The sequence below is a fragment of the Capricornis sumatraensis genome, chromosome 8 (assembly GCF_032405125.1).
Source record: "Capricornis sumatraensis isolate serow.1 chromosome 8, serow.2, whole genome shotgun sequence".
NCBI lineage: Eukaryota > Metazoa > Chordata > Mammalia > Artiodactyla > Bovidae > Capricornis > Capricornis sumatraensis.
The window spans coordinates 93082434-93097761 of record NC_091076.1 but is presented as its reverse complement, the minus strand read 5'-3'; positions in this window follow the sequence as shown (position 1 = coordinate 93097761).

Below are 15328 nucleotides of genomic sequence, written 5' to 3'. Positions count from 1 at the left end.
TTGGAGATATACAGATAGATAGATAAGAATAATCACCAAGAAGTCAAAACAGTACTATTAGAGCCATGGATGTAGACAAGAAATAAAGTAAGAAACATCAGGTTATGCAAAGCAATGCTGCCTGCTCACCCCTACAGGCAGAAACCACCCTGCATCAGCACAGAGACCAAAACCTCACACTCACATGACCTAGGACTGAAGAGAGCAGGGTCTGAGTCAGGTGACAGACTGATGCACTTCCAAGGATAAGAGCCGGTGGGAATAAAACTTGTTAAAATCCACCTGAATTCTCCCTTAGCAAGTCCACAATTGCTTTGTAAGGGGTAGTTTGGGGACAGGGAAAAGAAACTCAGAGCAAACGAGTTTGTAGCAAAGGTTGACCACATTCCATGCTGGAAATGATTAAAACCTCATCCAGGAGAAATGATCTGGAGTCTCATTCCCACCCGTCTGGGCTCCTCCTCAGCTCGAGCAGAATTTAACTGCCTTTGACTCTACTGTCTCTGCTGGTCCAGGCATCCCTATCCTGCCACCCCTTGCAGGGAGAGCTGGGGTAATGGTGGTGTTGGTGGCCATGAGTGGGCTGCAAATGGTGGATGTCCTTGTGGTGTTGAGGGGGAGGGTGTTCTACACTGTCACGACTGCCAGTTCACAGGGAGTGGGCCCCATAGAAGAGGTGACCCCCTCCCTCTAACGAGATAAGCCTTCCTAGAAAGTATTGAGTATCTATTGCAATGATCCCTCAGGACTGAAGTTTCTATGGTCAGAGGTGAGACAAGGGCAAGTTGGGCAGATGCTCTGACAACATATTTAGAGGCACTATCTGGGTCTCCACCCTTTGCCGGCTGCTAGGAGCCTCAGTTGGGTGGGGTACCATCACGTGCTCAGCATATGGGGAGCCAGGGGAGAGCTCTATCTTCTGGGGGAAACTCAGGGAGCATGAGCCAGTTGATAAGGAGGGCAGATGGACCTGATATCCCATTCTGGGCACACAGGGCAGTTGGGGAGTCTTTCTGACAGATTGCCTGCCTGGCAGGGGGACTCTCTTGTCTGGACCAGTTGCCTACATCATGAGACTATTTGCTGGTCTCTACTTTTCTAACTTCCAGCCCCTACCTGCTGCCTCCAGCAAATTTTTATCAGGTGCATAAAAAGGTGAGGCCCCCAGCCCGAGAACTTGAGCCTGCTAGAAAGCCAACTGAAGAGAAAAACTGGGAGCTTTCAAATCCTCCAGGGACTTGTGACTATTTGTGGTGAATACAGTGGAAGAAGCATTTGAGTGGCTGGAGGTTTTGGTGAGAATTCTCATTTAAAGAACTATCTCCAGAGAGAGAATTCCATCATCTCCCTCCAGCTTCTGGCATCTTTCAAGAAGTTCTCCAGTTTAATTCAACAAACATTTCTTGAGCAAAGCACCATGCCTGGCTCTCAGAGGAATTCAAAGTTAAATCCTGGCTGTCCTCAGGGATCTCCACACTGTCTCTAGCGGGGCAGGGAAGCCATTTACTTAACTATGTCCAGTGCGGGATCCTTTGATGAAAACAGAATCCATTTATACAAATGTCAGTGAGTTCCCTATTATTTTGTCCTTGGCAGAGATGGCTCAAGACTGTTTGGTTTTTTGGAACACAAATGTTAGTTTATTAAGGAGCTTCAAAGTCATACAAATAATATGACAAGATTTAGTTTAGCTAAATAATATGACAAGATTTAGTTTAGTAACTCAAGGCTTCTTAATGCTCTCTGGGGGAACAACTGCTGAGTCTAGGAAACAGTGATGATGGAAAATTATACAGGTCCCTCCCTCTTCACCAGGCACATTAGCTGGGCACTCCCCAGGCACTCTCTGCACAAACAGAAATTCAGAGGCTTGGAGATCTTGGTTTGGGAAGAACATAAAGGCAAGGTTCCAGAAAGTACAGTCTGGTCTGCCGTTAACTAAAAGCAGCTGGTTCCAGTGTATCTGGCACCTTCTTCCCAGAGCAAGGTTGACTCATTCACTCAGACAAGCTTCTTTGCTGACAGGAAAGCAAAAGGGAAGGAACCATAATTGACCATGCACCTCATCCAAAAACTACATTTATTACCAAAAAGAGATTGTGACTTTATCTACAGCCAAATCCTTTCTAGTGGCTGGGGCTCTAGGTCCTATTGAGAGAGGAGCTGCCTTTCTGGTCAGCTATGATCACTAGAATGGATCTTGTCTGCACATAGTAGCAGGGAGGTCAAACCCAGCTTCAGTCCAAGGCTTTGAGTACAATGTAGACGTCTCTGAAGGGTGACAGCTGTAACCGCAAGATGTACAATGTTGGTTTGTTTGTTTTTTTTAATTTCTTGGGACTTCCCTGGTGGTTCAGTGGTTAGGACTTCACCTTCCAATGCAGGGGATGCAGGTTTGATCCCTGGTTTGGGGAACTAAAATCCTACATGCCTCAGGGCAATTAAGCCTGTGCTAAGGAAAGCCTGTGTGCAGCAATGAAGACCCAGTGTAGCCAAAGTAAAATAAAATAAGAACTCTCCTCCCACTCCACCAAATTTCTTTTTGGGTGCTTTTTTTCTTACCAAAGTGATCAGTGATGGGGGCATGGGGTGGGGATGGGGTTGAGGGGCAGACAGAAATTGGCTGGATCAGCTGCTGTTACCTTTGATGTGAGTAACCCAGATTGTTTTTTTTTTTTTTTACAAAAACATGTTGGTAAAAACAGGTGGAGGGAGAGGTGGGTTAATCATTGTTAGCAAGTGAAAATGGCTGACTTATCTCCAGCATGGTGGGAAAGTTCAGCTGCCTGGACCTTGAACTGTTCTTCTATTGACTAGGTCAGGGAAGCGTGGTTCATGTCTCAGGATGAGCTGGACATTTTGTCCACAGAAAATTGCTGCAGGATGCTGGCTTCACAGTAAACAGTTAAGAATCTTTGGCTCATTACCTACCTCTTGTCACCCCAGGGTCTGCCTTCTACTAAAATCAAATGAATCATCCTGTTGCAGGAAGGGAGACCCTTTCCAGGGAACAGGAGCAGGCTGTTGTCTAACACTCAAAAATGAGTTGTCCAGAGAGACGAATGTGCTGACAAAGCAAGAGACTTTACTGGGAAGAGGCACCCAGGTGGAGAGCAGCAGGGCAAAGGGACCCAAGAGAACAGCTTTTTCACGTGGCTCACAGTCTTGAGGGGTTTGTGGTAATGGGGTTAGTTTCTGGGTTGTCTCTGGCCAATCATTCTGACTCAGGGTCCTTCCTGATGGTGCACGTGTTGCACATCCAAGATGGATTCCAGCAAGGAGGATTCTGGGAGGTTTGTAGACACATGGTGTCCCCCTTTGACCTTTCCCGAATTCTTCTGGTTGGTTTTGGCTTGTTAGTTCTGTGTTCCTTACCAAGACTTCCTGTTATAAAATTATGCATGCAAATGGTTACTATCGTGCCTGGCCAGGGTGGGCGGTTTCAATCAGTGTTTTCCCTAACAATCCAAGCTGTTATGGGAAGTACAGACTGACCATTTTTTTCCTCTCCTCCCTCTTCCTTAAACCCCCTTCCCCTCCCAAAGAAGCTATTGTTCCCTCCAGAGATTATCCTGTTTTCACAAATGGTCAACTAGTTCCCTTACCACCAGAGGGTAGACACTTCCCATTCTCCATCAGCCCCTTGGTGGTGCCAAACCACCCTAGCAGCTGGGACACATTCTATCTGTCAAATTCCATCCTTCTTGCCAGGAGGTAAACTTTGTTGATGTTGCATGGCAGAGGCAGGAGCAAAGGAAGGAAAGCTCTAAAAAACTGGTTGGGACTATTTGGAAAAAGTTCATTTTCTTCTTTGTCTTGGTCTGTACTCCAGAGACAAAGAGGGGCTGGCTGAGGGGAGACGGGAAGGGTGACTCCAGCTAAGGATCCAACCCTGACCTGCATTCCTCCTTGCTTCAACTCATGAAATCTTTGGAAGAACTAAAGGAAGGGAGGAAATTGAAGAGACATCAGTTGTGCAGCCTTAGCTCAGCCTGATGGGGAGTGAAGTGAGGTAGGGGATGGGGGGTAGAAGGTGGGTATGGGGCAGAAAGAGCATCTTGGTTTTCCTAAGAAGACTCAGAAATATTCTCAAGCTTATAGCAGGCAATCCAGGAGACTGTCCTTCCCCCATTGCCATCACTAATATTAAAAGGAAAAAAAAGAGAGAATGATTAAACAGCTGTGTGACCTCAGCCAAGTCACTAGAGTTCTCTGAGTTTCACTCTTATTAGTTGTAAAGTGAGACTTGATACTCACCCACCTTTGTTTTAACATTCTTTGAGTTTGGGGTGCTCATTTGAAAGTAGCTCCGATGATATGGTGCCTGACTTTTATTTGATAGAAGCAAATAATTCATTATTACAGTAGGAAAAAGATAAATATGTTCATATCTTTTTTGGGGAATTTTTTTACACTGAGGTATGGTTGATTTACAGCATTTCAGGTATACAGCAAAGTGATTCTGTTATAAATATATTTATGTGTGTCATTTTTTTCAGATTATCTCCCAGTATTCTTGCCTGGAGAATCTCATAGACAGAGGAGCCCGACAGGCTACAGTCCATGGGGTTGCAAGAGGTGGAAACGACTTAGCGACTAAACCTCCACCTCCATAGGTTATTAAAAGGTATTGAATATGGTTCCCAGTAGGTCCATGTTGTTTATTTTATGTACAATAGTATTTGCATATCTTTTTTAATTAAAATATTTTCAAAAGTAATGTATCCACATAGTTAACAAAAACTTCAGAGTTTGAAAGATTGTTCAATGAAGTCAGTTCTTCCTTCCATCTCTGGGCTTCTTCCGAACTTGGGTGCTGCCAGGACTCAGCCAAGACCTGAGGTGCACGGGGAGTCAGAGAAGCACTCCCCAATTCTCAAGTGGAGGTCAGCTCCCTACAGACAGCCTGGCATCCAGCTGTGATCCAGACTGGGGGAGGGGGTCTTTCCTTCCACCCTATTCTCTTCCCCCTACTGTTTTCCTCTTCCAGCTCTGCCCTGTAGTCCTTTAATCAACTCTTTCTTTAATTTTCAGAATTTTCATCCCAACCAAAACACCCACGTTGTACAGTCAGTTATTAGTCCTTCCCTCTTCCGGAGCCCAGCTAGAGGACATAATTAGGAAATTAGTAGTCTTGGACCCTGTTAACCCACACCTTACCCCCTCTGAGAGTTCCCAAATGAGAACCATGATGCAGAGAAAAAGGAAGAGGTGAGGCTCTGAATTGTCATGAAAACAAACAATGAGGTTTCTCCCCCTCCCCTCAGGCCTGGAGAGGGCCAAGGAACTATTCTGAGCTATGAAAACACAGCAGGGTTCTGCTAGGAAATAAACAGCTGTCTGTCCCGCCAACGCCTGTCTCCCTAAACACGAGTCCTGACAGCGCCTGATCTCCAGCCAGAGAGTGGGAGAGAGAGGGAGAAGGGCAAGAAGAGCCTATTGTGCCTCCCTCCTTTAGGATAGAAGGAAAGATGTGTTTTATTTTGAATATTTTAGTTTTTCTGCACCATAGTACGTTTGAAGTGGAAGGAGGGAGGTGCTAGTGTCGTGTAAGTTCAGGGGATCTCTCCAACCTTGAATTCCGGAGATCAGGATGTGAGTTGCTCCCTCCTCAGCTTTGTGCAACTTCAGCGTCCTCTGCTCTACTGGGAAGTCACCATGACCTTCCCACTGTCAGATCTGCTGGTTGACCTTTTCTCATTCTTCCTCTTTGTTAGTCTTTTGGCCACAACTGACGCTTTTGACAGATAACTGCCTTGAAACACACACACTCACTGTTTTCAGTGTTGCTCCAGCAAGCTCTGTTTTCCTTTCTCCTCTTTCTCCTCCCATCATCAATCTAATGTTAGGCCACCCTCTCGGACCCCAACTGGCTGCCTCATGCTATGCATGCTAAGTCACTTGTGTCCGACTCTTTGTGACTCCATGACTGTAGCCCACCAGGCTCCCTGTCCATGGGATTCTCCAGGCAAGAATACTGGAGTGAGTTGCCATTTCCTCCTCCAGGGGATCTTCCCAACCCAGGGATTGAACCTGAGTCTCCTGTGCTTCTGCATTGCAGGTGGATTCTTTACCACTGAGCCACTGAGGAAGCCTCACACACCCCCCAGATCTGAGTTCCTTCCAGACCTGTTCTTCCTCCAGACTTCTCTGCTTTATAGATGCATCTCTTCCTCCTCTGTCATCCTACAGGCACTGAGCCTGACCACCTTTGAATCATCCTTGACACCTCATCAGGTCTTGTCTGATTTTCTTTTCAGGCAGCCACTCATCAATCCCCCTGCCTAGACCTGCTGGTTCCTTCATTACCTAATGCCTGTGCCCTAATGCCTATGGCCTATGTCCTTTCTCACTCCCCAACCTGAGCCATCCTGCAGACCACTGGCAAAGGCAAAGGATCCTTCTTACAGTGCAGTTCTTTCCACTTATCACCTGGAAAATATCCCATCGCTCCCCATTACCTTCAGAATGAAGTTCAAACTCAAGCTCACCCAGGGTCTGAACTCAAGTTATCTTCCCAGCCTTATGTCTTGCAGCTCTCTTTCTGGGACCCCCTCATTCCCACTATACTAATTTCCCAAATATGCCTTGATTCACCTAAATTTCCTTCATCTGGAATAGAAATCCTCCCATCTCCACATATCCAGATTCTGAACATACTTCAAGGCCAAGCAATAAAGCCTTCCCAACCCACTGATACCCACCCCTCATCAGCCATAAAGGATCAGTCAGACCTGAACTCCCCTAGTCCTTAATGATTCCTGCCTTAGGTCACTTAGCATATTCAAACCTTGCATTGCACCTGTTTTGCATATACCTTTACCCTTTCCCTGTTATCCTGAGCTCTGAGGCCAAGAAAGCATCCCTTCTAGTCACCAGAACTGATTCTGCTTGCATACCTAGGGTCAGTATGGTTACTTCATAAGACAGTTGCAGTGGTTCCTCCCATTACTGACGTACATCCTTTGCATTGTGACTTTGCCTCTTTTCCTGTCAAGATGTGAAGTTTATGTCTCCATCCTTTGAATTTAGGGTTGATCTTGTGCAAGGGCATAGGTTCGATCCCTGGTCATGGAACTAAGATCCCACAGGTCAGACAGTGCAGTCAAAAAAAATTAAATTAAAAAAAAAATCAAACATTGAAAGATGATGCTGTGAAAGTGCTGCACTCAATATGCCAGCAAATTTGGAAAACTCAGCAGTGGCCACAGGACTGGAAAAGGTCCGTTTTCATTCCAATTCCAAAGAAAGGCAATGCCAAAGAATGCTCAAACTACCGCACAATTGCACTCACCTCACATGCTAGGAAAGTAAAGTAATGCTCAAAATTCTCCAAGCCAGGCTTCAGCAATACGTGAACCGTGAACTCCCTGATGTTCAAGCTGGTTTTAGAAAAGGCAGAGGAACCAGAGATCAAATTGCCAACATCTGCTGGATCATGGAAAAAGCAAGAGAGTTCCAGAAACAACCTCTATTTCTGCTTTATTGACTATGCCAAAGCCTTTGACTGTGTGGATCACAATAAACTGTGGAAAATTCTGAAAGAGATGGGCATACCAGACCACCTAACCTGCCTCTTGAGAAATCTGTATGCAGGTCAGGAAGCAACAGTTGGAACTGGACATAGAACAACAGACTGGTTCCAAATAGGAAAAGAAGTATGTCAAGGCTGTATATTGTCACCCTGCTTATTTAACTTCTCTGCAGAATACATCATGAGAAACGCTGGGCTGGAGGAAACACAAGCTGGAATCAAGATTGCCGGGAGAAATACCAATAACCTCAGATATGCAGATGACACCACCCTTATGGCAGAAAGTGAAGAGGAACTGAAAAGCCTCTTGTTGAAAGTGAAAGAGGAGAGTGAAAATGTTGGCTTAAAGCTCAACATTCAGAAAATGAAGATCATGGCATCCAGTCCCATTACTTCATGGGAAATAGATGGGAAACAGTGGAAACAGTGTCAGACTTTATTTTGGGGGGGGCTCCAAAATCACTGCAGATGGTGACTGCAGCCATGAAATTAAAAGACGCTTGCTCCTTGGAAGAAAAGTTATGACCAACCTAGACAGCATATTCCAAAGCAGAGACATTACTTTGCCAACTAAGGTCCATCTAGTCAAGGCTATGGTTTTTCCTGTGGTCATGTATGGATGTGAGAGTTGGACTGTGAAGAAGGCTGAGCGCCAAAGAATTGATGCATTTGAACTGTGGTGTTGGAGGAGACTCTTGAGTGTCCCTTGGACTGCAAGGAGATCCAAGCAGTCCATTCTGAAGGAGATCAACCCTGGGATTTCTTTGGAAGGAATGATGCTAAGGCTGAAGCTCCAGTACTTTGGCCACCTGATGCGAAGAGTTGACTCATTGGAAAAGACTCTGATGCTGGGAGGGATTGGGGGCAGGAGGAGAAGGGGACGACTGAGGATGAGATAGCTGGATGGCATCATGGACTCAATGGACGTGAGTCTGAGTGAATTCCGGGAGATGGTGATGGACAGGGAGGCCTGGCGTGCTGCGATTCATGGGGTCACAAAGAGTTGGACACGACTGAGCGAATGAATTGAACTGAACTGAACTGAACTGATACCAAACACTAACTAGCATTCATTGAGCATTTATTATATGCCAAGAACTAGTATGGGCTTCCCAAGTGGCTCAGTGGGTAAAGAATCCACCTGCAATGTAGGAGACCTGGGTTTGATACCTGAGTCGGGAAGATCCCCTGGAAAAGGAAATGCCGGCCAACCCATTCCATTATTCTTGCCTGGAGAATCCATGGACAGGGAAGCCTGGTGGGCTACAGTCAATAAGATCACAAAGAGTTGGACATGACTGAAGTGACTGAACATCCATGCATGCATGCACAAGAACTAGTATTGGAAAATTACATGAGCTAATTCATTTAGTCCTCATAAAAATCCTGAGTGGGATTTTTATTACTGTTCCCATTTTACAGGTGAGGAAAATGAGGCACAGAGAAGTTAATTTGCTCAGGGACATACTTGCCAGTTCCAAATCCTAGCAATCTGTTTCCAGATACTACACTATAAAACACTATACCGTGTTACAGAATGAGGAAACCTTTAACTCATTGCCCTGCTGCCTCACAGACATCTTTCCTACGTATATGTCAAATTCTATAGCATGTTAAAGAATCTGCCTGCAATGCAGAAGACCTGGGTTTGATCCCTGGATCGGGAATATCCTCTGGAGAAGGGAATGGGGCTCCACTCCAATATTCTTGCCTGGACAACCCAATGGACAGAGGAGCCTGGCAGGCTACAGTCCATGGGGTTGCAAAGAGTTGGACATGACTGAGTGACGCTACTACTACTGCTTGGAGTCCAACGTCCAGTCTATGCTTCAAACCTTCCCACTCCATGCCATCCCAGGCTCTGGACCCCTCCTGCCTGTTTCAGGGAAAACCCAGCATGGGAAACAGGTTTATAGGCCCACCAACATCCACCTGCTCCGAAACGTTTCTGCCCCATCCCTCCCTCCTGCAACCTTGGCTAGACTGTTGATTCCAGCAGTGCAGTTCTCATCTGGAAAGGAAATACTCAGGCTAATGTGTCAGCATTGCCCTTTGGCCCTGTGTCCCAGCTTAGCCTGTGCAGCCAGGGTGATCATTCACTCAGGATCTTTGGGCGTCTTCTTTTATTATTTTTTTTTACCACACGATGAGGCATGCAGGATCTTATCCCGACCAGTGGTAGAACCCATGCCCCTGCACTGGGAGCTCAGTCTTAACCACTGGATGGCCAGGGAAGTCTCATAAGCCTTCTTTTGTTGTTGTTCAGTTGCTAAGTCATGTCCAGTTCCTTGGGACCCCATGGACTGCAGCATACCAGGCTTCCCTGTCCTTCACTATCTCCCTGAGTTTGCTCACATTCATGTCCATTGAGTCAGTGATGCTCTCTAACCATCTCATCCTCTGCTGCCCCCTTCTCCTTTTGCCTTCAATCTTTCCCAGCATCAGGAGTTTTTCCAATGAGTCGGCTCTTCACATCAAGTTGCCAAAGTACTGGAGCTTCTGCTTCAGCATCAGTCCTTCCAATGAATCTTCAGGGTTTATTTCCTTTAGGATTGACTGGTTTGATCTCCCTGCTGTCCAAGAGACTCAAGAGTCTTCTCTAGCACCACAGTTCAAAAGCATCAATTCCTGGTGCTCAGTCTTTTTTTTGGTCCAACTCTTACATCCATATGTGACTACTGGAAAAACCATAGCTTCAACTACACAGACATCAGGCTTCTTTAGATTTTCTTTTTTGAGGTAGTCAAAGGAGAAATGGGAAATGAAATGGTTTTTTACTTGAATCACTGAATGTAACAATTGTCACTGTTCAGATTTCAACAAAGATACATTTTAAGCACCCATAATCAGACAGAGTCAGACATGACTGAAGCGACTAAGCATGCACGCACGCAAGCACTGGGCATGCCACCATGCTGGGCACCAAGCCACCAAGGCCAACAGGACATGGTTCTAACCCTAGGGAAGCAAGGGGAGGAAATGTGTCGATAATTAACTAGAGTTCAGTGTGTGAACCTCCATTGTACAGTTCTTTCTGAAGAACTAACGGTTCAGGGAGAACAAAGCCATCAGCAGGGAAAGAGGGACAGAATAATATTCTGAGTTGGGTTTTAGAGGATGAATAAAGCGTCACCCAATAAAGAAGAGAGGAAGGAACCAGAGGAAAGGAGGAGGGGAGCTCATGGGCAGAGGCATGAGTGGATGGGAACAGCCTAATTGGGGAAGGTCCCACAGTTGGGAGCACCTAGCAGGCAGGGCATCAGGATGGTGGGGGCTGCTGTACCCGATCTGTAATGCCCTAAAGACAGTGGGATGCTCTGGAGATTTATAAAGTGCAGTTTGGGCAAGGAAAACTGTGGAGGCAGTTGGAAGAAGGTGGGAATTCGTTCACAGTGAGTCTGTGCACAGGACGTTAGATGCAAAGTCTGTGGCGAGGCAGGTGTGTGCTGTGTCGGGGGAGTCTGGCTGTTGTCCTGTGGGGTACCCTACGATGGTTTCCTAGTGAATTCACCAGAGTCCAAGGGAGGGGCCTAAATCAGAAACCACACTCATCAGCTCCCCCAGAGGGATGGTCTTTTAGGGAAAATCCAAATTTACCAGAGTAACACTTGAAGGCTAATCTCCATTTCCAATAACTGTCAAAGCAATAGCAATGATCAATTTACATCAATTTACATTTACAGAATACCAATTTACACGAGATACATGCATACCATCTACAAAAGAGCTACAACTGACTTGCCCGTTTTCCCTCCATGACTGAGATGTGGTGGGAAGCTGGCCCACTGAGCTGCGAATCAGAAGCAGCAGCTGGTCATGAGAGAGATTTGAGAGGGCTGGAGTCTCCATCCACGTGGCTGTCGCACCTCCAGGGCTGGACGCGACCCAGCTGCAGGCCAGACCATCTGCTCCAGACACTGGTGGACTGGCTCTGCCAGGGCGGCTCCGCAATGCTCCTTTTCAGTGCCTTCAGACAGCCACATTCTTATTTAGATTCTCTGGTCAGCCTCCTCTGGCAGGTTTGCAACTGAACTGGTGTCCTTTGATTTTCTCAACCTTGGTTTCATGTTAGAATCAACGGGGGGAATGGAAAAAGCTGCCAATATCTGAGCTTCACCTCCAGAAATTCTAATTTTATTGGGCTGAGATGCAGCCTGGGTGTGTGGAGTTTTACAAGCTCCCCAGTGATTTCAATGTCCTGTCAAGGTTGAGAGGCTTTGCTTTAAGGCAACTGCAGATTTCTGCTCTGGTCCACTGAGTGCTGATTTTTCTCCTAGAGGGTCACTTCCCATGGATCAGGTGCCAAGTGCTTCTCAAGCATTACATTGTTTAATTATTTAACCAGGCTGCCAGGCAGTGGAAAAGAGCAATGGCGTGGAGGGAGGAGTCAGGTATTATTCCATGAAGACCTGGGTTTGATCCCAGCCCCACTGCCTACCAGTCAGGTGACTTGGGGCAAGTTACCTAATCCCTCCGAATCTTTGAGCCCTCATCTGTAAAATGGGAATAGCAATATCTGCTTCTTAAGGCAGTTGTGAGGAGTAAACGAGGCAGCAGATGGAAATCCACTAGCCCAGGTCATTGCCACCACCCTGGCTCCATTCAATGGGAGAAGTGGGAGAGGCTGAGATGTCATATTCTTTGAGGGTCCTTGAGAAAGTGGGGTGCTCCCCCATCATATCCTGGCCCACGGACTATGGCCAAGGTGTATGTTTGTTGTTGTTGTTTTATTACAAGCATCAAGAATGACTTTGGGTAGTTTTTTTTGTTTGTTTTGTTTTTGTTTGTTTTTAATATTTATTTGGCTGCGAGAGATCTTAGTTGTGGCACATGGAACTGGCTATCTTCATTAGACCATTTGGGATCTTTAGCTGTGGCATGTGGGATCTAGTTCCCTGACCAGGGATCAAACCCAGTCCCCCTGCATTGGGAGTGTGGAGCCTTAGCCACTGGACCCCCAGGGAGGTCCCTGCAGTGTTCATTTCCTTCTATTAATCAACAACTTTATTTACAAAGTAGTTTATACTTTAAACAATGCTGCTGCTGCTGCTTCTTAGTTGCTCAGTCATGTCTGACTCTTTGTAACCTCATGGACTGTAGTCCACCAAGCTCCTCTGTTCATGGAATTCTCCAGGCAAGAATACTGGAGTGGGTTGCCACTTCCTTCTCCAGGAGATCTTCCTGACCCAGAGATCGAATCCAGGTCTCCTGCATTGCAAGCAGATTCTTTACCTTCTGAGCCACCAGGAAAGCCCCATGTTAAACAATATGTGCACCCAAATTAAGAATATAACCCCCCCAAAAAAAAAGAATATAAACCCTTCTTAATGAGGTGCACGGGCAGTTGGCTAAAGAAAAATAATTTTCAGTGGGAGGGTAACTGAGAGTCAAGCTCCGCTGAGAACACTACAGGCTCTTTCCCTTCACAGAGGTAAGGAGGAGGGATGGAACAGAAGCTGCAGACACCCACCTGCAGGGCCTGAGTGGAGAAAACCTGGCCACCCCTTGGCACAGGCCAAGTGGAAGGGCGAGGACATGAGGCGGACACTCCTGAGATGCCAGGCCAGGGAGCTCACACCGACTGTGTGTGTGTGGGTATGTGTGTGAGTGTGTAAGTGCCTGAGGTGTAAGTCCAACGGTCCCGGAGGGGCCACATTCCCAAGCATTCCTCCCACTCGCCAGGCTCCCTGCTATCTTTGCTGCTCTGACCCTTTGGATCTCTCTAGGCCGCTTGCCTCTCTCTTTTGGATGAAAGGTATGTTCCCGGGAAAGCCTTCCAGCAGGGCCACCTCCTCCATGACTGTTCTTGAGTGCTCCCTGTGTGCAGCCTCCCTTGTGCCCTCTGACCCCAATGGGGTGCCCTATTGTACACTCCTTGGTCAGCAAGTGAGCATCAGCCGCGGAGCTCCCGCACACAGATGTCAGCCTAGAGCCACAGGTCCCCTCTCCCCAGCCTTGTATATGGAGAAGCAGAGGTGGACCAGCCAGGAGAAGCAACCCTAACCCTCCTCCACCCCGCCCCGCCCATCTTTAGGGGGCAAGATGAGAGCATTTTTACTTGTCATGGTTCAAATTTCTTTAAACAAGAAAACACAAGAAAGTCAAAATATGACATTCACCTGGGGTGAGAGAGTAAAGAAATGCTGAATCACTGAGGTGAGAAGCAAAATAAAAATAATCGTCAATAGCAAACCAGCTGCGCCTTTAACCCCTTCCCGTCAGCACTTTTCACCATGCGTGCATGCATGCCAAGTTAACTCTGCGCAATCCTATGGACTGCAGCCCGCCAGGTTCCTCTGTCTATGGGATTCTCCAGGCAAGAATACTGGAATGGGTTGTCCTTTCCTCCTCCAGGGGATCTTCCCGACCCAGGGATCGAACCTGTGTCTCTTTCATCTACCTACATTGGCAGGTGAGTTCTTTACCACTAGCACCACCTGGGAAGCTCCACTTTTCACCATATGCTGCTGATATTCTTGAATCAAGAATGTGCCTCCTGTGACTTTTAAGTCTTTCTATGAAAGTCCTTTTGCCAAAACTTAATTCCTGGTTGAGTCTGGGTCCAGGCAGCTCCTGTGAGAAATGACGGGATTTCCACGTAGTCTGAACTTCCGGTTTCCTTCTGGTCCCAGGCTGAGCTGTACCCAGATCTGTGTGCCCTGAACTCTCCTCTTGCCAGGACCTGCCCTTGCCAGTGTCCTCCCCGAGGGCTGGGTCTGCAGTCATGGTTTCCAGCTGGGATAAGAACCCCGTCTCCTCCTGACCTCACAGCCCCCTCGAGAAGGAAACACTAGACAGGATAAAGCAAACTATAGATGCAGACACCACAAGGGTTCCTTTAGCCTGGAGGCACCTGAGAAACTCGGTCTTTGAGGCCTACCTGCCCCTGGCCTTACTCCTGCCCCTACACTCCTTTCTGGAAAATGTCCCAGTTCTTATTTATGTCCATCCGAAGTCCATGGGCAGGGAGGGGCAGCCAGGATGTGAGGCCCTGGTGGCTGTTGCTTGACTAGGTGGGACTGTCCCCACTGGGACACCTCCGTATGCCGGAGGCATCCTCAGCGCAGGGACAGAGGAGGACTCTAAAGCTGAGGAAATGGGGAGGTGAGGATTTTGGAACCTGTGGCAGCAGGGACTTCCCCTAGAACCACAGAGGAAAATACCACAGAGTGGAAACAAGTAACAAGGGGAGGGGGAAGAGAAAGAGAAGAAAGGAGAGAGAAGGAGGGAGCTCGGCAGGGTGACCGGGAGTTGAAGGAAGCACCTTATAAGACCTGGGACACAGGCCTATGGGGACCCTGTCCTGGGGCTCCAGAGAACAAGTGGTCTGTAGACGCCTCACCTTCATGTTTAAGACCCAGTCAGTACAGAAGAGGAGATTTACCCAGTCAGCAAAGACCCAAGAAAGCTTCTGTAGGTCTTAACGTAACTGAACTGTACATTTAAAAATGGCCCAGTGAGGGTTTCCCTGGTGGCTCACTGGTAAAGAATCTGCCTGCTGATGTAGGAGACATGGGTTCGATCCCTGGTGCGTGGAAGATCCCACATGCTGCGGGCGACTAAGGCTATAGGCCACAATGATTAAGCCTGTGCTCTAGAGCCTGGGAGCCACAACTACCCAGCCCATGTGCTGCAGCTACTGAAGCCTGTGCGCCCTATGGCCCATGCTCTGCAACTAGAGAGGAGCCCCCGCTCGCGACAGCTAGAGAAAAACCAGTGCGGCAACAAAGATCCAGCACAGCCAAAAATAAACGAATGAATGAAAAAAAAATTTTAGTGGCCAAATGGTACATT